At 42.3% G+C, this 21,767-nt stretch overlaps 1 long non-coding RNA gene and 1 pseudogene across 2 annotated transcripts in view; one reads left to right on the top strand and one right to left on the bottom strand.

Moving 5' to 3' along the window:
* The first annotated feature begins 10,584 nt into the window (after positions 1 to 10,584).
* On the top strand, positions 10,585 to 11,161 carry LOC134738446 (biorientation of chromosomes in cell division protein 1-like; annotated as a pseudogene).
* Positions 11,162 to 13,287: 2,126 nt separating this feature from the next.
* The window catches only part of LOC129018857 (uncharacterized), a 35,779-nt gene continuing 27,299 nt past the window's right edge, over positions 13,288 to 21,767 (bottom strand). Inside the window, exons 3-4 of one of the 2 annotated variants that reach the window (XR_008495442.2) lie at positions 16,858 to 16,981; positions 13,288 to 13,950 (exon numbers count right to left, since the gene is read on the bottom strand). This is a non-coding gene — a long non-coding RNA (uncharacterized LOC129018857). The remainder of the gene's footprint in view (positions 13,951 to 16,857; positions 16,982 to 21,767) is intronic. The other variant, XR_010124148.1, reaches the window with a different exon arrangement.

Raw genomic sequence — 21,767 nt, 5'->3', positions numbered from 1 at the left:
GTTCCCTGGTTTAAAGAACACTCTGGAAAGGAAGTATCCCACACAAGAGATGTGGTGGATGAAAACTCCCTATAAAAAGTTTATCCCTTTAATTATATGCTAAAAATATATATTTTTAGAAATAATAAAATGATAGTCTTTCCATGAGTACTGTAATGTGAATTATCCAACCTAATGACTCAGTTTAAAAGTCTGAATTATGTATTAGTCTCACTAGAAAGGGATAAAACTTGTCATTCAATATGGGGGAATGACATACTATTTATGTGATCATCCTTCTGAGAGCCCATTAAAATGATAGTAAAGAAATTAGGCTGGGCATGGTGGCTCATGCCTGTAATCCCAGCACTTTGGGAGGCCGAGGCGGGTGGATCACGAGGTTAGGAGATCGAGACCATCCTGGCTAACACGGTGAAACCCCGTCTCTACTAAAAATACAAAATAAAATTAGCCAGGCGTGGTGGTGGGTGCCTGTAGTCCCAGTTACTCGGGAGGCTGAGGCAGGAGAATGGCGTGAACCCAGGAGGCGGAGCTTGCAATGAGCCAAGATCGCGGCACTGCACTCCAGCCTAGGCAACAGAGCGAGACTCCATCTCAAAAAAAAAAAAAAAAAAGAAAAAAGAAATTAAAAGCGGCAGAATCTAAGGGTAAAGGGCAATTAAAAGAAAAGGAAGATCTAATGATGATCACCGATCATCATCGGTGATCTAAATCTTTCAATAAACTTCTAGAAGACAGAGAAGGAAGTGATAACTAGAGAAACGCAGTGGAGGTAAAGGAACTCAAAATATGCCACTCAGGCTGGGCATAGTGGCTCACACCTGTAATCCCAGCACTCTGGGATGCCGAGGCAGGCAGATCACCTGAGGTTGGGAGTTCAAGACCAGCCTGACCAACATGGACAAAACCCCGTCTCTACTGAAAATACAAAATTAGCCGGGCATGGTGGCACATGCCTGTAATCCCAGTTACTCTGGAGGCTGAGGCAGGAGAATCGCTTGAACCCGGGAGGCAGAGGTTGCAGTGAGCTGAGATCACACCACTGCACTCCAGCCTGGGCGACAGAGTGAGACTCCATCTCAAAAAATAAATAAATAAATAAATAAATAAATATGCCACTCTGGCAAATAGACTATTTTGAGTTAAGGGTCTTGAAAAAAACAGCAAGAACAAGATCACTCTGAGGTTCCTACTGCTTATTAAAAGCAGATGATTAAATTCCTGTGTGACAAATGTCCTCCCTGTACCAGAAGGAAAATATCACTCTTATCATCATCAAGGACAAGAAGTTGAGGCCAAGGAAAATCTGTACCAACAAACCATGTTAGACTAATCCTTATCCTCCTAGCCACTTCTCTGTCCAATGAACCACCCTAGCTCAAGCTCCTTTGCCTTGTCACATTTTCACAATTTACTTTGCGTTGTCTACTTCAGTATCTCTGTGTTTATCTCTAACTGCCTCATTGAATCTCCATTCCTTTTTGAAGGCTCCCATGCCGTGTAAAACTTGCATTAAATAAATATGCATGTTTTTCTTCCATTGCTACAGCTTATGTCAATTTAAGTATCACGCTCAGCCAAAAAACCCTAAAAGGGTAGAGATAAAAATTTTGCTTCCTCTATAAAGGGAATTCCAGCCAGAAGGATGCATGGAGAGATCACATCTGAGAAGGAAGCCAATCTGCCTGCAGGACCCAATGTGCAAGGGCTCAGAAAATTCACTTCCCGCATTATCTTTTCTTTGCAAATTAATTGGCAATGTGCCTCAACAATACAAAAGAGTAAAGCAAGGAAAAGACACCAGGATCCAGGAAACAGTGGTTTCAAATGAGGTAAGTAATTAAGGGAAGTCCCTGGGTGATAGCTGTGCAGCAGATCAAGGCAGCAAGTAACAAAGGCCTTAGGAGGAAGTTATCTTGAGGAAAAAAAAGAGTTGAGTATTTTTCAAAATCTTATACTAACTTTGAGATTTTGTAATAATAGAAAGATACCAACAATACAAAAATAAAAAGAAAGATAGGAGAACAAGTAGAAAGCCACCTTATTAGGACAATTTGACTGCAAGCAGCAGGAAAACCAAACCCAAAACGCTTAAAAATAAGACATTTACTATCTGACATAACAAGAGCTTCATAGGCAGGGAAGCGTCAGTTGACTGGTTAATTCAGTATCTGATTCTTCAAGTGCATAGGTTCTTTACGTTTCTCTTTTGTTTTTTCTTTTTCTTTTTACAGTCCAGAGATCTTTTATTTTTTTAACACCTATGATGCCTTTAATTCATAGGGAACAGGTTCCAGCAGCTCAGGCTGCTTCCCATTGGTTCTCACACAGTGTGCTTCTCTGGGTGGAGCAGGCTGGGGCTTCAGTTGAACCCAGGTACCTTTCTCTTTGGCTTCTTTCTTTTTCTGATCATTTTCTTTCACGCATTTCAGGAAGCTATCTCAGCTCGTAGAGTGCTTAATGTGCGAAATATGCACATTAATTCTCTTGGCAAGAATCTTGCCCTTGTTTGTTAACAATGCCAACAGAATGCTGGGGAACATTGTAGACTCTTCCAGTTTTGCCAAGGTAACACTTGTGGGGCATTCCTTTTTGGACAGTACCCATTCCCTTGACGTCTACAATATCACCTTTCTTATAGATTTGCACATACGTGGCCAAAGGAACAACTCCATGTTTTCTAAAAGGCCCAGAGAACATATATCGGGTGCCTCTCCTCTTTCCTTTTGTGTTTGTCATTTTGGCAAATTACTAGAAGATGGCGGTTCCGGCCAAAAGGCTACATCTTTCTTTCTGCCATCTTCACTCATCCAAAGGCAGGTTCCCCTCATGGTAACAAGATGTACACGCTCTTTCAGGGTTCATATCCAAAATGGCAGAATCCCAAGGAAAATACTCTATCTCCCTTAGAGAAAGGAAAACTTTCCAGAAGCCCCTAGTAGGCATTTTCTCCTGTCTCATTGGCTAAAATTGTATCCTGTACACATCTGAACAACTACTGGAAAAGAAAATGGAACCACTGCAGCAGGGATTGTTAATTGCCCCTCAATATCCATCTCCCCCTCCTTCCTTTCTATGATAGAACTTCTCTGAATTGTATCTCCACACGTAATCACCAAGCTAGAAGCAACTTTTCCCATCCTCCCTTGCACCTAGGTGTGGCCATGTTACGACATTCTGGCCAATAGGATATGAGTGGAAATGATGTGGGCAATTTGTAAATTTTTCTTTAAAAGAAGTTGTGTGCTCTCCACTGGCTCAATTCCTCCATTCTGGCTAGTATGAAGATTTGGTGGTAGTAGGTCAGCTTCAAACATGAAGATGAGGGCAACTCCCAAGGGGATGACAGAGCCATGGGTAGAAGGAGCCTGGGGACCCAGGACATTTTCTTGATGCTCAGCCTCTCTATCCTCTTACACTGTCAGCTAGCTAGGAATTCTATCTGACAGAGAGGTCCACTCTATTTATTTTGGTGACTATTAAAGTAGTGGCAGGGTTCGGGCACGGGCTCATGCCTGTAATCCCAGCACTTTGGGAGGCTGAAGCAGGCAGATCACTTGAGGTCAGGAGTTCGAGACCAGCCTGGTCAACATGGTGAAACCCCATCTCTACCAAAAATACAAAAATTAGGCAGGTGTGGTGACAGGCGCCTGTAATCCCAGCTCTCAAGAGGCTGAGACATGAGAATCGCTTGAACCTGAGAGATGAAGGTTGCAGTGAGCTGAGATTGTGCCATTGCACTCCATCTTAGGTGACACAGTGAGATTCTGTCTCATAAATAAATAAATAAATAAATAAAGTAGTGGCGGGTGCTGTGGCTCATGTCTGTAATCCCATCACTTTGGGAGGCCAAGGCAGGTGGATCACCTGAGGTTGGGAGTTCAAGACCAGCCTGGCCAACATGGTGAAATCCTGTCTCTACTAAAAATACAAAAATTAGCCAGGTGTGGTGGCAGGCGCCTGTAATCCCAGCTACTTGGGAGGCTGAGGCATGAGAATTGCTTGAATCCAGGAGGAGGAGGTTGCAGTGAGCCAAGATTGTGCCACTGCACTCCAACCTAGGCAACAGAGTGAAACTTTGTCTCAAAAAACAAAACGAAACAAAACAAAACAACAAAAAAACCCAGAAACTTCCTAAAGTAGCCAAAGCAATACCCCAATTACTGCAGTGGCCGTGCTTCCCTTAGACCAATTGTTCTCAAAGTATGATTCCCATTCTGAGAGCACCAGCATCACCCAGGAACTTGTTGGAAATGTACATTCTTGGGTCTTGCCCCAGACCTACTGAATTGGAATGTCTGTGAATGGATCCCAGCAACTTGTTTTTTGTTTTGTTTTGTTTTTTGTTTTGTTTGAGACAAAGTGAGACCCTGTCTCAAAATAAATAAATAAAAGAAAAGAAAAAAGAAACTTAAAAAGAGAAGTGATGAAAGAAAATGGGAAGAGATGAAGTCAATAGGCGACATCATGAGAAATGAAGGTGCTAATTTAAAATCATAAATGCAAGGAAAGAGGAATTCAAAATAAGAATATAATTCTATTGTTAGAAGGGGCTGGGTAAAGGTGACTAAATCTTCATTTTGCATAAAAAGAAAGTCAATAGATAGTTCCCGAAAATACTATATTAAGGCCAGACAAGGTGGTGCATGCCTCTACTCCCAAGGCTGTGGGAAGCTTGAGGCAAAAGGATTGTTTGAGGCCTGGAGGCAATATAATGAGATCACTATTTCTACAAAAAAAAAATAATAATAATTAATTAATTAATTGCGATGGAGTTTTACTCTGTCGCCCAGGCTGGAGTGTAGTGGCACAGTATCAGCTCACGGCAACCTCCCCCTCCCGGGTTCAAGCAATTCTACTGCCTCAGCCTCCCAAGTAGCTGGGACTACAGGCATGTGTCACCAGGCCTGACTAATTTTTTTGTATTTTTTTCAGTAGAGATGGGGTTTCACCATGTTGGCCAAGTTGGTCTCGAACTCCTGACCTCAGGTGATCCGCCCACCTCAGCCTCCCAAAGTGCTGGGATTACAGGCGTGAGCCACCATGCCCAGCCAAAAAAATTATTATTATTTTCTAAATTAACCAGGCGTGATGATGGACGCTTGTAACCTCTCATCAGGCTGAGGTGGGAAGATGGATTGAGCTCAAGAATCTCAAAGTCACAGTGAGCTCTGATTGTGCACTCTAGCCTGCGTGACAGAATAAGATCCTGTCTCTAAAAACAAAACAAAACAAACAAAACTATAAAATACTGTATCAAGAAACAACTGCCAGGCACGGTGACTCACGCCTGTAATCCCAGCATTCTGGGAGGCCAAGGCAGGTGGATCACTCGAGCTCAGGAGTTTGAGACCAGCCTGGGCAACATGATGATACCTGATCTCTATAAAAAAAATACAAAAATTAGCCGGCCATGGAGGCACGCAGCTGTAGTCCCAGCTACTCAGGAGGCTGAAGTGGGAAGATTGTTTCAGCCAGAGAGGCCGAGGCTGCAGTGAGCCAAGATGGTGCCACTTCACTCCAGACTGGGTGATAGAGCAAGACCCTGTCTCACAAAAACAAAAACCAAAGTAAAATAATACCTGCGTTAGCATATTACTTAAGGATATGACGCAATCACCATAAGAATAAAAACGGAGACGATTCAACTAGTTAAAAAGAATTTTCCCTTTTGGGATGGGGACTGTGAGAGGAGAGCTGTTGATTTTCATTATAAATCCTTCTGTACTGTTTAATTTTTTTTAACCTAGGGCATGTATGCTTATAATGAACCATTGAAAAATTATGCTTTCAGAGGGGCTATACACAAGGTGGGACAGAGTCCTCCCGCTCTGAGAGTCTCTTTGTGAAGGTCTGCTTTGTCCAGGAGGGGGTCACCAGAATGTTTGCAGAGCCTCCGCCAGCCCTGTCTCATGAGGCAGCTTTACAAATGGTCGGATGGGACAGGGTTTCTGACAAAAGGCCCTCTCCTCATTGGCATAATCCTCTAGACAGCTGTACCGGGTGAATGGGAACAGCTCAGAGCAGTCTGTTGGAAGGCTTGCTGCTGTCACCTCTTGTAGAATTTCCTCTCGACCACCCTGCTCTCTCATTCAGATGTCCAACACACAGCCTTAATGGGTAATGGATGTTTTCACCCGGAGAATCCTCCTCATTAGCCTCTCAGTTCTGACCAGGAGGCTGAATGTTCACATCATGGAAAGTCATAATATTTCAACAATCATTGGCCCCAAAGCACTTGTTCAAACAGTAATAGTAGCTAGTATGTTGTAAGAAGATCAATTAAACCATGTCTATGTCTTTACATTTAGCTGGTATGTTTCCTCCTACCATACTGTCCTGTTTGTGATTTACTCTGTACCCAAAAGCTGATGTCAGACTCTCTGCTTTCAACACCAAGTAATTATGGGTGGAAATGGGGGAGGTTGAAGTGGTCTGGGAGTGGAGTGACATGTAAGGTAATAGTTTTCAGATCATTTCCGGTGGCGCTTTGGTGTGCTACAAAGATACTTTCATGGAAATGTCCAGGGATTGGTCCGGACCCCGGCTCCTACCTCACTTGAATCAGAGCAGCTCACTTTTTTTTTTTTTTTTGAGACAGAGTCTCACTCTGTTGCCCAGGCTGGAGTGCAGTGGTACGATCTCAGCTCCCTGCAACCTCCACCTCCTAGGTTCAAGCAACTCTCGTGTGTCAGCCTCCTGAGTAGCTGGGATTACAGGTGTCCGCCACCATGCCCAGCTAATTTTTTTTTCTGTATTTTTAGTAGAGATGGGGTTTCACCATGTTGGCCAGGCTGGTCTGGAACTCCTGACCTCAAGTGATCTACCCATCTTGGCCTCCCAAAGTGCTGGGATTACAAGTGTGAGCCTCCATGCCTGGCCGGCCCACTTAATCTGAAATGCAGTCTTTCACTTCATACAACACACAGGAGATAGGATGCAGCAAGTTAGAAAAATTACTCATACCACTTCCCAGATGTGCAAAGAATTTAGAGGGCATTTTCCCTATGCTTGCTCATTTAGAAGCACACCTGCTCCTCTTCACCTCCCAGGTAGCAGGGGAAAGGCTAGATTTAATCTCGTTACAATATTTCCATTTCTTCCCATTTATACAGGCTTGTTTCAGTGTAAACATTTGGTCCATTCGAAGTTCAACTTCCCACTAGGGTTAATGAAAATCTTTACCTGGTTGAATAAATGTTTTCAGGTAAAATACTCTCTCTCTCAAATTTAGTCTCCTCTTCCTCTTCCTTGACCTGGTAGAAAGGGCGGGACTTACTATATCCTTGTGATGCCTGTAGGATAAAAGGGTTCCTGAGTGGTATGTTGTCTCAGGCCTCCTCTGGTCTCAGAGGCAATGCCCCATGCCTGCCTGGTTACTGTTTGCTCTGCTGCTGTTGGGGGTGAAATTTGCTGCTGGGATCATTCGTGGCTTGGTCAGTGCCCAGTGGGCTGTCTCCAGTAAAGCCACTCCCTCTGAGCCTATGCCACAACCCCCACCAAAACTCTCCCCTATTGGAGCCACACAAGCTCCTGCTGTCAAGCCCTCTTGCTCTTGCCCTCTGGGGACCCACAAGTCCCCTGGTCCTCAAGTCAGCCGCCTCTGTGTCTTCCTCCATCCAAAAGACCTGCAGGAGCTTCCGAGCCTGGTGACACTTGTTGGGGACCAAGACCATCCTACTCCGCCCCAGCCACGCTGCATGACCTCATCTCCGCCCAAAAACAGACATTGGGAACATCTGACCATCCATCCCGTTCCCCCGCTCTTTTTGGCTACCTGCATTGACCCCAGCAGCAGGGGCGGGAGTTGCCTGTCTTCTTCCAGCCTGGAAGAGCATCTATCCTACGCTCCTCCTTCCGGGAGTGACTCCCGCCCGCATCTCGGGGTGGGAAGGGTTCAGGAAACATAGACCAGCTTATCTTAAGGAAGCATGGTCGGGAATCTTTCAAAAACATATCTGTTACAAGGGGGAAAGAAACCTCCAGGACAGCAGTGATTTGCCTCAGCGGGGCAAAGGCCAGGCCTGACGGAAGAGCCCAGCCTTCGCCGAGCGCCGCAGGGAGCCAGAGACTCGAGCCTGCGGTTCCAGTCCCGCCGCGACCCAGAGGCGTGCGCATGCTCGGTGCTGCGCGGGGCTCCCTCCTTACCGCAGGAGCTCCTCATCGAGAAATCCAGGTAGGCCGCATCCTTCTCGTCGCTGTAATCCTCAAGGACCTGGCACAGGCTATGGTTCCTTATATTGAGTGGCATGACTGCATTCCGGCTTTTGCCGTTGACTCATTCTTTGCCCTTGTCAGGTTTCCTTGCCTGAGTCGGTTTTTCCCTTTCTCGTTAGAGCTGATGATAAAACAGACTTACCTAGCCAGGGCAACATAGGGAGACCCTGTCTCTACAAAAAATACGAAAATAAAATATTAGCTGAGTGTGGCGTCACACGCCTGTAGTCCTATCTACTTGGGAGGCTGAGACAGGAGGATCTCTTGAGCCCAGGAGTTCAAGGCTGCAGTGAGCTGTGATGGCGTCACTGCACTCCAGCCTGGGCAACAAAACGAGGCTCTGTCCCCAAAAACCAAAAACCTCACAAGGCTCTTCCAGGTATGAGATAATATATTGAATGTCCCTTGGTGAATTCAGAAATGCTGGGGATAAAATATATGTAACTCTCAAATACATCCGGATTATTAATAGCGTAATGTCTACAAAGAAATGCTCATTGTCTCGTTAGCATTCTTTTATTTAATAGAGTAAAAAAGAATGAGGATTTTTAAAAAATTAAATTCACGGAACTGTTTTTATGTTAAAGGAGGGGAACATGGCTTATGAATATTTTTATTCTTCTTGGCCCTGCCCTACTACCATTATCTCATTTGCCACTCATTAATCCAGAGAGATTTATTTAGAATCAGTAAAGTTTCTCCCCCCAAAATTAGGTTGAGATTTGATTCGAATTTTATTAAACCTGACATCTTTATAATATTGAAACTTTCAGGAAAATGATAGTTTCCTTTGCTTATTCGAGTTGTTATTTTTCGCTGAGTAGATTTTGGAGTTCTCTTCATAGAGTCTAGTATTCTTTATAAAGATTATTCTTGAGAATTTTACAAGGTTTTTTTTTGGCATGGACGGTGGCTCACGCCTGTAATCCTAGCACTTTGGGAGGCCAAGGCAGGAGAATCACTTGAACTCAGGAGTTCAAGACCAGCGTGGGCAACATAGGAAAAACGTGTCTATAATTTTTTCAGTTAAAAAAAAATTTTTTTTCTGATTACAAATGAGACTTTTCTCTCCTTCATGGTTTTAACTGTTTATAGAAGATACGTAGTGAAGGGAATTATTTTATAGAATTATTCATCCTATAGCTGCCATAATAAAAATAACAAGAGTGATACAAAAAGTACAGTTGTATCTTATAGTATTGAGCAGTTGCCAAATGGCAGGCACTGTCGTGGGTTTTAAATGTATTTTCTCAGCAAATCTTCACAATAATCCTATAAATTAATTATGTTATTATCCTAATGTGTAGATGAAAAAACAAGCCCAGTGAGATGACATAATTTGCCTAAGGTCACAGAGTTCATTACTAAGCACTAATTAATTCTCTTAGGTTTTCTAGATACACAATTGTATCATTTATACAAAATGACAATTTTGTCTCCTCTTCCCAAGGGCTGTGTGTTCAATTTTTGTTCTACACTTTACTGAACTGGTCATAATTATATTACAATGTTAAGTAACTATTCTCACTTAAATACTTCTAAACCCTTTTCCATTCAGTGGATATGAGTATATGATGCTGTAGTCAGCGGAAATAATGATCACAATAATCCCTAACACTTACTGTGAACCCAGGCAGTCTGAGTCTAGAATTGATATTTTCAATTACACAACTAATTCAAGAGCTACTGCACCTTATTATAGCGTGTTCCAGGCCACTCTAGCATGATCCACATGTTTCAAACCTTCTCCACCACCTCCCTTCAGTTTTCTGGCTTTGTAGCCAGAGTTCATCTCTAAGTCTAGCCCCAGTTGGGTTGGTGATCCTGTTTACCATGAATCTAATCTCGTACTTTCTTATGACATACTTCTAGTAATGGTCCCTTGGCTCTACCCAGTGAACTTAAATAAAGAGGTGACCCATTTGTGTCCTCTCTAGACCTCAGAACCCCATCCTATTTAAGTCCAGTTTCCTTTTACCAACAGATGAAGTCTCTCTCAACATTCCTTTCAAATATCTTTGAAAACAGAAAATAAGGAATTTCAAGAATTTTTATTCATCAAAACCCCATAATATCTATGCCAGCATGGTGGTGCACAGCTGTAGTCCAAGCTACTCTGAGGCTGAGATCAGAGGATCACTTGAACCCAGGAGTTCAAAGCCAGCCTGGGAAAAGTAAAGAGACCTCTTCTCCCCATGTCTCTAAAAAATAAAAATATTGAAAGCCCCAATGTCCAATGTCAGAAAGATCAAGGAGAAAGTGATACTCTTCTACACTACACTTCTAAATTCTTTCTAAAGGGCAATTTGACAACGCATGTAAAAAATTTTGCATATTCCTTGACTCAGAAATCTTACTTATTGGCCTCCTTCTCCTCCACCCCTGTCACCATCTCTGTCCTGGAGAAGAAGCCATATTTGGTCTCCCTCAATGGGTGAGACAGAGGCAACGCGGGCACCATGATCCCGGCTCTGCCTTCTGGCGACCCAGAGCTCAATGCTCTCATCCTGGAGCAGCTCAAGGGCCAGGCCCGTTTGGCAGCTTCTGTCGATGCTGCCTGGCCCCTGTGGACACCAAGCCAGCTTACCAAAACCCGAGGCAGAAAGCTGAGCGTTCGGTGTCCACACACCTGGATGAGCAGGACTGGAATCTTATGATGTGCAAAAGCCTATTGCGAAATGGTCAGAGGCAGAGTGAGGTTCAGTCAGGGACTTTGAAAGCTGGAGTAGACAGGGTTATTTCTCAGGCAGAGGATCCAAAATTAAACCACATCCTCAGGCCACCAATGGAACGAGCAAGTCATGAGTTCCTGGGTGCCCAGAAGACAGCAATGGTGCCAGCACCCCCTTTAGAGCCCACAGACCAGGACCCTCCAGCTCCAGCCCAAGGCGGTTCTCAGGAACATGCCCAATCCCTTTTGAAAGCTCTATTTAATTATTGGTGAAGAAGTGACTTTGGTTACATAAGAGTGCAACTTCAGAATGAAGATAGGCCAAGGTCTCACTGATTTCAAGATTTCAGCCTTGGCTGTGGGCAGTGTCCAGTTTGAATGGGGAGCAACTTTGGCAGTGGGGATGTTGACCAATTTGTCCCCTGCATTGTGCTGCCATTTGGCCAGCCTGTCCAAGGATACAACACCCGGTAGACACTACAGAAAGATAAAGAAACACTATAGTAACCTGGGATTGTCCTAAAACAGACTTTTATACTTGAACATGGAGTCTCTCTGTGGACTTTAGTGTTTGTGCTCTGGAATACACCAAAGCTACAGTTTGAGAGAACATAACCAGCCCAAAGATAATTTCAAAGAACAATAACAATATAAGGGATAGCTGGGAGTAGGTATTTGAGGGTGTTTATTTGATATTGTTTCTCAGAGTTGCAAACTGGAAAGTAGAAACCACTAGCATCAGATATCTAGAAAGTTGTTATGACCTTCTTGTACATGAATCTTCTAGCCAGTTTCCTTTTCCTTGTAAGAGGTGACAAAACATGGAACCCTAGAATGTGTGAGGAAGCTTGGACGTTAGGTATAAAGAAAAACATTTGCAGCTGGGCACAGTGGCTCACGCCTGTGATCCCAGCACTTTGGGAGGCCAAGGTGGGTGGATTGCCTGAGGTCAGGAGTTTGAGACCAGCTGGACAACATGATGAAACTCCGTCTCAACTAAAAATACAAAAATCAGCAGGGTGTTATGGCATGTGCCTGTAATCCCAGCTACAGAGGCTGAGGCAGGAGAATCGCTTGAACCCAGGAGGCAGAGGTTGCAGTGAGCCGAGATCATGCCACTGCACTGCAGTCTGGGCGACAGAGCAAGATTCTGTCTCAAAAAAACAAAAGAAAAGCATTTGCAGGCTCTCTGTCCAGGGCCTCTTCCTGTCCTGCAAGGGCTAGTGAGTCTGGGGTGTGTTTAGTTTATTCTCATGTTTGTATTTTTTAAGAAAAGTGAGTGGCCAATAAATGGTTTAAGATTTATAGTAAGTCGGGCTGGGTGGCTCACACCTGTAATCCCAGTACTTTGGGAGGCCAAGGGGGGCAGATAACCTGAGGTCAGGAGTTCAAGACCAGCCTGGCCAACATGGTGAAACCCCGTCTCTACTAAAAATACAAAAATTAGCTGGGCGTGGTGGCGCACCCCTGTAATCCAACTACTCAGGAGGCTGAGGCAGGAGAATCGCTTGAACCTAGGAAGCGGACGCTACAGTGAGCCAAGATCGTCCCATTGCACTCCAGCCTGGGCGACAAAGCAAGACTTTGTATCAAAACAACAACAACAACAACAACAAAAAGATTTATAATAAAATCAAATAAAATTTGATACTCTTTTTAAAAAAAGAAATCTCACTCGGAATTTATCCTAAGTAAATCATTATGGATAAGCACAAATATATTTTTACAAAGATGTTTATCTAAATACTATTTATAGTGGTTAAAATTTTGTAGCACTCTAGATGTCCAGCAAGGTTTTGTTTGTTTTTTGTTGTTGTTGTTGTTTGTTGTTTGTTTGTTTTGAGATGGAGTCTTGCGCTGTGGCCTGGTCTGGAGTGCAGTGGTGCAATCTTAGCTCACTGCAACCTCCACTTCCTGGGTTCAAGCTATTCTCCAGCCTCAGCCTCCTGAGTAGCTGGGACTACAGGCACGAGTCACCGCATCCGGCTAACTTTTGTATTTTTAGTAGAGACGGGGTTTCACCATGTTGGGCAGGCTGATCTCGAACTCCTGACCTCAGGTCATCCGCCTGCCTCAGCCTCCCAAATTGCTGGGATTACAGGCATGAACCACTGCGTCCACCCTGTTTGTTAAATAAATTCTACTACATCCAGAGAAATATTTCATTACATGGAAACGTTCATGATACACTGTTAGATTTAAAAAGTATATCACAACTCAACATGTAAAGTATAATCCCATTTGTGTTTATATAACTATATCTATTTTTGTCTATATAACTGTTATTGTAAATTTAGCTACCTATTCATGTATATCTCTATCATTATTGAGATCACACAAAACAAAAATAGATATTTCCAAATATTCATTTCTCAATAATGGAATTATTAAGAAATATATTTCTTCTTTTTGTTCACTGTTTTCTGAATTTTCTACAATTGACATATATCACTTTTGGAATAGTAAAACGGTTATTCTGCCCGGGTGCAGTGGCTCATGTCTGTAATCCTAGCACTTTGGGAGACGAAGGTAGGAAGATCCCTTGAGCCCAGGAGTTCAAGACCAGCCTGGGCAACAAAGCAAGACCCCATCTCTACAAAAAAAAGTGGGGAGTTATTCTTAACAGCTTTTTGTTAGTTAAGCTAAAGGCAGAGAGACAAAAAATATAGGGCTTACATATGATCGAAGTTGTTTTTTTTTTTCCTCTCCCCAAATTGTCTATCGGTGAAAGGGCCCAGTGTTACAATGAAGCTGTACTCCACAAAGTTACTCAGGGGTCCTGATTTTGTGCTGCTGTTATCTAGGTTGGTGTCTTTTCCACGTGGTAGAAGCTGGCTAACCTCCACTTCCACATTCCAGCCCAAGGGAAAGTCCAAGGTAAGTAGATATTTCTTTAAGGGGATGACTTGGAAGTTGCACACTTCATTTTCACTCACCATTGGCTTGAACCTAGTCATGTGACCACATCAGTCAAGAAGGCAGACTGGGATCTATAGTCTCCAGCTGTCAGCCATGTACAGTTGTCCCTTGGTATCCATGGGGGATTGGTTCCAGGATGCTACCTCAGAAATTAAAATGTGCAAATGCTCAAGTTCATTATATAAAATGGCATAGTATTTGCATACAACCTGTGCATACCCACCTGCATACTTGTAATCATCTTTAGATTACTTATAATATCTAACACAATGTGAATGCTATATAAATAGTTGTTATACTATATTGTTCAGTACAGATGCAACTATAGTAGGCCTAACTACATTTTCTATCCACGGTTGAATCTGCACATACAGAACCCATGGAAACCCAAGGCCAACTCTGTGTGTGTGTGTGTGTGTGTGTGTGTGTGTGTATTCAGCTAAAATTTAGGGGGAAGGGATTATTACTAAAGATGAGTAGGAATAGTGAGAGATGGACTCATTGGACTCTTATTTAGATATTAAAAATCTAGGCTGGCCATGGTGGCTCACGCCTGTAATCCCAGTACTTTGGGACGCCAAGGCGGGCGGATCACCTGAGGTCAGGAGTTTGAGACCAGACTGGCCAACATGGTGAAAACCCATCTCTACTAAAAATGCAACAATTAGATGGGCGTGATGGCAGGTGCCTGTAATCCCATCTACTCAGGAGGCTGAGGCAGGAGAATCTCTTGAACCTGGGAGGCCAAGGTTGCATTGAGCCGAGATCATGCCATTACACTCCAGCTTGGGTTACAAGAGCAAGAGCAAAACTTCATCTCAAAAAAAATTTAAAAATAAATAAAAATGTACAATAGTTAAAATACTGTGATTCTGGCACAGGAATAAATAAAAAGACTAGGACAACCATAAATACACTGAAATTCATATAAGATTAAAGCATATAAATTAAGATGGAGGAAAATAAACTCAATAATGTTGAGAGAATTGGAAAACCATTTGGAAAAAACAAATTTAGATTAAATGACAAAATTCATTCCACATAAAGACTTAACTTTCTGTAGGGAAATATAGATGAAAATGGCAACCAGATTATGACCTCTGCTTTAGTTGGTTCCCCATTCTACAGATTTCTGGACCTCATTGAGAATAGTTATCTGTTCCTTGACCTTCAGCAACCAGAACTGCAAACCACACACCACATATAGAAGACACCATGCTTGTATTAGGTCAGGAGAATGCTTTTTATTTTTGTGTGTTTGTTGGTTAGTTGGTTGGTTAGTTGGTTTTTTCCATCCTTTCTTTTGAAGCAGTCTTTTTTATGTTAATCTTCTTTTTGTTGATGTTCTTTATTGATAGATAAAATGCACAAAACTAATAATCCACATAATGACTTCTAATTTCCATCACTGGACTACCCTAAGTGTGTATCTGATTCTATATGCTCCATATAAAAATTAGTCTCCAACTCAACAAGAAAAAAGCAGGCTGGGCATGGTGGCTCAAGCCTGTAATCCCAGCACTGTGGGAGGCGAAGGCGAGTGGAACACCTGAGGTCAGGTGTTCAAGACCAGCCTGGCCAACATGGCAAAACCCCTCCTCTACTAAAAATACAAAAATTAGCTGGGCGTGGTGGCACCAGCCTGTAATCCCAGCTACTCAGGAGGCTGAGGCAGGAGAATCACTTGAACCCGGGAGGCAGAGGTTGCAGTGAACCGAGATCATTCCATTGCATTCCAGCCTGGGCAACGGAGCAGGACTCCGTCTCAAAAAAAAAAAAAAGAAAAGAAAAAGAAAGAAAGAAAATAACCTGATTTAAACACAGGTAAAGGACTTGACGTTTCTCCAAAGATGAAATACAAATGGCCAAGAAACATAAAAAGATGTTCAATGTCAATAATCATTAGAGAAACACAAATCAAAACCCACAATCAGATTCCACCTCACACCCATTAGAATAACTACTATCAAAATAAATAAATACATAAATAAGGACTGGCACGATGGCTTATGCCTGTAATCCCAGCTTTGGGAGGCTGAGGCAAGAGGATTGCCTGAGGTCAGGAGTTTGAGACCAGCTTGGCCAACATGGTGAAACCCTGTCTCTACTAAAATACTAAAAATGCAAAAAATAGCCAGGTGTGGTGGCGCGCCCCTGTAATCCCAGCATCTCAGGAGGCTGAGGTGAAAGAATTGCTTGAACCTGGGAGGTGGAGGCTGCAGTGAGCCAAGATCACACCACTGCACTCCAGCCTGGACAACAGAGTGAGGCTCTGTCTCAAAAAAAAAAAAAAAAAAAAAAAACATACATACATACATACATAAAATAAGTGCTGATGAGGATGTAAAGAAATTGGAAGCCGTGTGCATTGGTAGTGGGAATGTAAAATGGTGCAGCCACTATAGAAAACAGTATGGTGGTTCCTCAAAAAATTAATAAAAATAGAATTACCATGTAATCTAGCAATTCCACTTCTAGGTATGTATCTAAAAGAATGAAAGCAGGGCCTCAAAGAGATATTTGCACACCCATGCTCATAGCAGCATCATTCACCATAGCCAAGGGGTGGAAGCAACCCAAATGTTCGTCAGTGGATTAATGGATAAACAAAATGTGGTGTAAATATATAGTTGAATCTTATTCAGTGTTAAAAAGAAGGAAATCCTGTCACATGCTATAACATGGATAAATCTTGAGGATATTATGCTAAGTGAAATAAGCCAGTCACAAAAAGACAAGTCCTATATGATTTAACTTATATAATGTATTTAAAATAGTCAAATTTATAGAGACACAAAATAAAATAGTGGTTACCAGGGGCTTGGGAGAGGTAGAAATAAGGAATTGTTGTTTAATGGATATAAAATTTCAATTTTGCAAGATTAAAAATTGCAGAGATCCCTGAATGTAATTAATGCTACAGAACTATACACTTAAAAATAGTTAAGATTGTAAATGTTATATGCATTTTTTACTACAATTTTTTTAAAAGTTTGAGAACAGGCTGGGCAACAAACTGAGACCTCATCTCTACATTTTTTTTTAATTACCTGGGCAAGGTGGCATTCATCTGTAGTCCCAGCTACTTGGGAGGCTGAGGTGGGAGGATCACTTGAGCCTGGGAGTTTGTGGCTACAATGAGCTATGATCACACCACTGCAGGATATCCAAGAACTGTGGGATAATTACAAAAGGTGTAACATATGCATAATTGGACTTCCTGAAGGAGAAACAAAAGAAATTTTTAAAGTAATAATAGCTAAAAATTTTCCAAAATTAACAAAAGACACTAAATCACAGGTCCAAGAAGTTAAGATAATACCATGCAGGATAAACAACAAAAATTCTGCACCTGGGTGTATCATATTCAAACTACATAAAGTCAAAGACAAGAAGAAAGTCTAGAAAGAAGCCAGAGGGTGAGGAAAACCACTTTATGTATAGAGGAATAAGAATAAAAATTGCAGCCAGCACAGTGGCTTACACCTGGAACCTCAGCACTTTGGGAGGCCGAGGTGGGCAAATCACTTGAGGTCAGGAGTTTGAGACCAGCCTGGCCAACATAGTGAAACTCCATCTCTATTAAAAATACAAAAAGTGGCCAGGTGTGGTAGTATGCACCTGTAACCCCAGCTACTCAGGAGGCTGAGGCAGGAGAATTGCTGGAACCGGGGACGCGGAGGTTGCAGTGAGCCAAGATCGCACCATTGCACTTCAGCCTGGGCCACAGGAGCAAAAAACAAAAAAAAAAAAGGATAAGAATTGCATTGGCCTTCTCTTCAGAAATCATGCAAGCAAGAAGAGAATGGAATAAAATGTTTAAAGCATTGAAAGAAAAAAAACAGCAACCTAGAATTCTGTATCCAATAAAATTATCCTTCAAAAGTGAAGGAGAAATAAAAACTTTCTCAGACAAATACAAATTGAGGAAATGTATCTCCCATAGATTTGCCTTGCAAGAAATGCTAAAAGAAGTTCTTCAGAGAGAAGGAAAGTGTTATAGGTCAGAAACTTGCATCTGTGTAAAAAGAAGTGTTTGAGGGCTGGTGCAGTGGCTCACGCCTGTAATCCCAGCACTTTGGGAGGCTGAGGCGGGTGGATCACCTGAAGTCAGGAGTTCAAGACCCGCCTGGCCAACATGATGAAACTCCGTCTCTACTAAAAATACAAAAAATTAGCAGGGCATGGTGGCAGGAGCCTGTAATCCCAGCTACTTAGGAGGCTGAGGGAGGAGAATTGCTGGAACCCGGGAGGTGGAGGTTACAGTGAGCTGAGATCATGCCATTACACTCCAGCCTGAGTGACTGAGCGAGACTCTGTCTCAAAAAAAAGTTTTGAGAAATAAAGCATTGAGAAATGAAGGTAAAATAACATATTTTAGTTTTGTTATTCTTAACTGATCTAACAAAAAACAGTTTGTTCAAAATAATAGCAACAATATATTGGATGACTATAGCTTATGAATTAGTGAAATATATGACAACAACATTTTAAGGGATGGGAGGGAAGAATTGGAAATACTATGTTATAAGGTACCTGTACCACCCATGAATTTGTAAGAATGTTATTTGAAAGTGGACATATATTATTTGTAAATATATATTGCAAAATCTAGGACAAAGACTGAAAACATTTTTTAAGTATAATTGATATACAAAGAAATAAGAAAAAATGGAATCATGTAAATGCTCAATTAAAATCAAACAAGTGGCCAGGCATGGTGGCTCAAGCCTGTAATTCCAGCACTTTGGGAGGACAAGGTGGGTGGATCACTTGAGGTCAGGCAGAGTTTGAGACCATCCTGGCCAACATGGTGAAACCCCATCTCTACTAAAAATACAAAAATTAGTCATGCTTGATGGTGGGTGCCTGTCATCCCAGCTACTCAGAGGAGGCTGAGGCAGGAGAATCACTTGAATCCAGGAGGCAGAGGTTGCAGTGAGCTGAGATCACGCCACTGCACTCCAGCCTGGGCAACAGAGTGAGACTCCCTCTCAAAAAAAAAAAAATATATATATATATATTAATAAAACCAAACGAGAAAGAAAAAGAGTGGAAAACAAAAAGGAAACAAAGAATAAGAGCAATGAAATAAAATAAACTACAATTAAGGTACATGTTAATCCAACTACATCAATGATCACTTTAAATGTGAATGATCTAAATACATTAAAAGACAGAGACTATCAGAGTGGATAAAATAACAACACCCAACTATATGTTGTTTACAAGAAACTCACTTTAAATATGCAGGCACAGGTGAAAAGTAAAAGGATGAATAAAGATATGCCACACTAACACTAATCAAAAGAAAGCTATAGTAGCTATGTTAATTTCAGACAAATTATCCCCTACAATACCTTGGAAGACAGTTCACATGTCAGTCAGGCCCTTAGCCCTTAGTTCTAGGAGGGGTGTTTCAGAAATATCAGTGTTTATGTATTTTGACTGCTTTTTGCTGCTTTTAGCCAAGTTCTGTGAGACTGATGAACCAAGGCAAGAATTAGCCAGTTGGAAAGCAGACTAGAATTGAATACATTTCCTCACAGGAGGGTTTGTAAAGGCTTCTCGAGTGTTCTTTACCAAACCAGACAACGAGAGCCAGCCAGAATAATAAAGTTGCCTTCCAGCCCAAGGATATTGCTTTATACAGCCTCAGAGTATCCATCATAATATTGCAAGCGTGGAGTTTATGCCACATGCCAGCTAGTGAGTAAAAGAGGAAAGTCTTCAGCCTTAAGAACTCTTTCCAAGGCTGGGTGTGGTGGTTCATGCCTGTAATCTCAGCACTTTGTGAGGCTGAGGTGGGTGGATCACAAGGTCAGGGGTTTGAGAGCAGCCTCACCAACATGGTGAAATCCCATCTCTACTAAAAATACAAAAATTAGCTGGGCGTGTTGGTGCATGCCTGTAATCCCAGCTACTCAGGAGGCTGAGGCAGGAGAATCGCTTGAATCTGGGAGGCGGAGGTTGTAGTGAGCAGAGATTGCGCCACTGCACTCCAGCCTGGGCAACAGAGCAAGACCCCGTCTCAAAAAAAAAAAAAAAAAAGAACTCTTTCCAGAAAAGATCTATGGCTGTGTTTTCTTTACTTGCCCAAAGAACTGAATGGAAGAAAATACATCAGAAATAGATTGAGAATGCACAAGACTGGCCTTTAATAATCTGTAGCTCTCCAAGTTCTAAAGCATCCCCTGGAGCCACCCAAACAGAACCTACACAAGAGCATACTCTTCAATGTCACTTTAGATGTGACTATGGAGGATAACTAATGGAAGAACCTTTCCGAGGCAAAGCCAAGAGCCAGAAAGGACAATGAGCAAGGAGATTCCGTGACAGAATCAGGATCAAATGTACTTGGCAATAGTATGTTGGAAAATCTGCAATTTAATCTCAGTAGGAATTTTATCATTGCAGTAATCCAGTGATTGTTCTTTCCCTCCGTTTCTTTTCTTTCCTGAAAGAGGGCTTTTATTAAGCCATTCCTAATTCACCACTAACTTTTTGGTGGGTGGAGATGGGAAGACAGATAACTTGTCTTTTAGAAGATGCTCGCCTGAGTCACCGGTGGTCCTGATGAAGAGGACTTAATATCACTGAGGTCCTAGATTTTGAACTGAAGGCAGTAGCTGGATGGAACACGCATTATTTTACTTGAACGGGAGAGAAGTATGTTTTACATGTAGAAAAAAGAAGGGGGAGCATGAATATTTGGGTAACCAGGAGTGGACTGTAACAGAGACTACTTGTTGTCTCACATGTGCTCTCTCTTTCTCTAGCACATGGCTATTCAACCAAAGGCTATATTTCTTTTTTTATTATTATTATTTTTGAGATGGAGTCTCACTCTTGTCACCCAGACTGGAGTGCAATGGCGCAATCTTGGCTCACTGCAACCTCCACCTCCCACGTTCAAGAAATTCTCTTGCCTCAGCCTCTCAAGTAGCTGGGATTACAGGTGCCCGCCACCACGCTCTTCTAATTTTTGTATTTTTAGTAGAGACGGGGTTTCACCATATTGGCCAGGCTAGTCTCAAACTCCTGACCTCAAATTATCTGCCTGCCTCAGCCTCCCAAAGTGCTGGGATTACAGGAATGAGCCACCGCACCCAGCCCAAAGGCTATATTTCTTACACTCCTTAGCAGGTGAGTTTGACTGTGTGACTTGGTTCTAGTCAATGGGATGTGAGGAGAAATTATATACAGTCATGTACCTCATAACATTTTGGTCAAAGACAGACTATGTATATGATGGTGGTCCCATAAGATTATAAGGGAGCTGAAAAATTCCTGTTGCCTTGTGACGTCAAAGCTGTCCTAACTTTGTGGTGCAACACATTATTCACATGTTTGTGGTGATGCTGATGCTGGTGTAAACAAATCTACTGTATTTGATGGTACTAGCACTTGATAATAAATGACTAAGTTACCTGTTTCTGAGTTTACTATACTATGTATGTACATATATACATATATATGTATGTATATATGTATATATATATACTTTTTGTTTTGAGACGGAGTTTGCATCTTGTTGCCCCAGGCTGGAGTGCAATGGCGTGATCTTGGCTTACCGCAACCTCCACCTCCCAGGTTCAGGTGATTCTCCTGCCTCAGCCTCCCGAGTAGCTGGGATTACAGGCATGCGCTACTAAACCCAGCTAATTTTGTATTTTTAGTAGAGACAGGGTTTCTCCATATTGGCCAGGCTGGTCTCGAACTCCCGACCTCGGGTGATCCGCCCGTCTCGGCCTCTAAAGTGTTGGGATTACAGGCGTGAGCCACTGCGCCCGTCTATACTATATTTTTAATTGTTATTTTAGAGTGTACTCTTTCTGTTTATTAAAAAAAAATTAACTGTAAAGCAACCTCTGGCAGGTCCTTCAAGAGGTATTGCAAAAGACAGCATTGTCACCATAGAAGTTGAACACTCCGTAAGTGTTACTGCCCCAAAGACCTC

Source organism: Pongo pygmaeus, chromosome 17, assembly GCF_028885625.2.
Source record: "Pongo pygmaeus isolate AG05252 chromosome 17, NHGRI_mPonPyg2-v2.0_pri, whole genome shotgun sequence".
NCBI lineage: Eukaryota > Metazoa > Chordata > Mammalia > Primates > Hominidae > Pongo > Pongo pygmaeus.
This window is presented reverse-complemented; position numbering and strand designations above follow the sequence as displayed.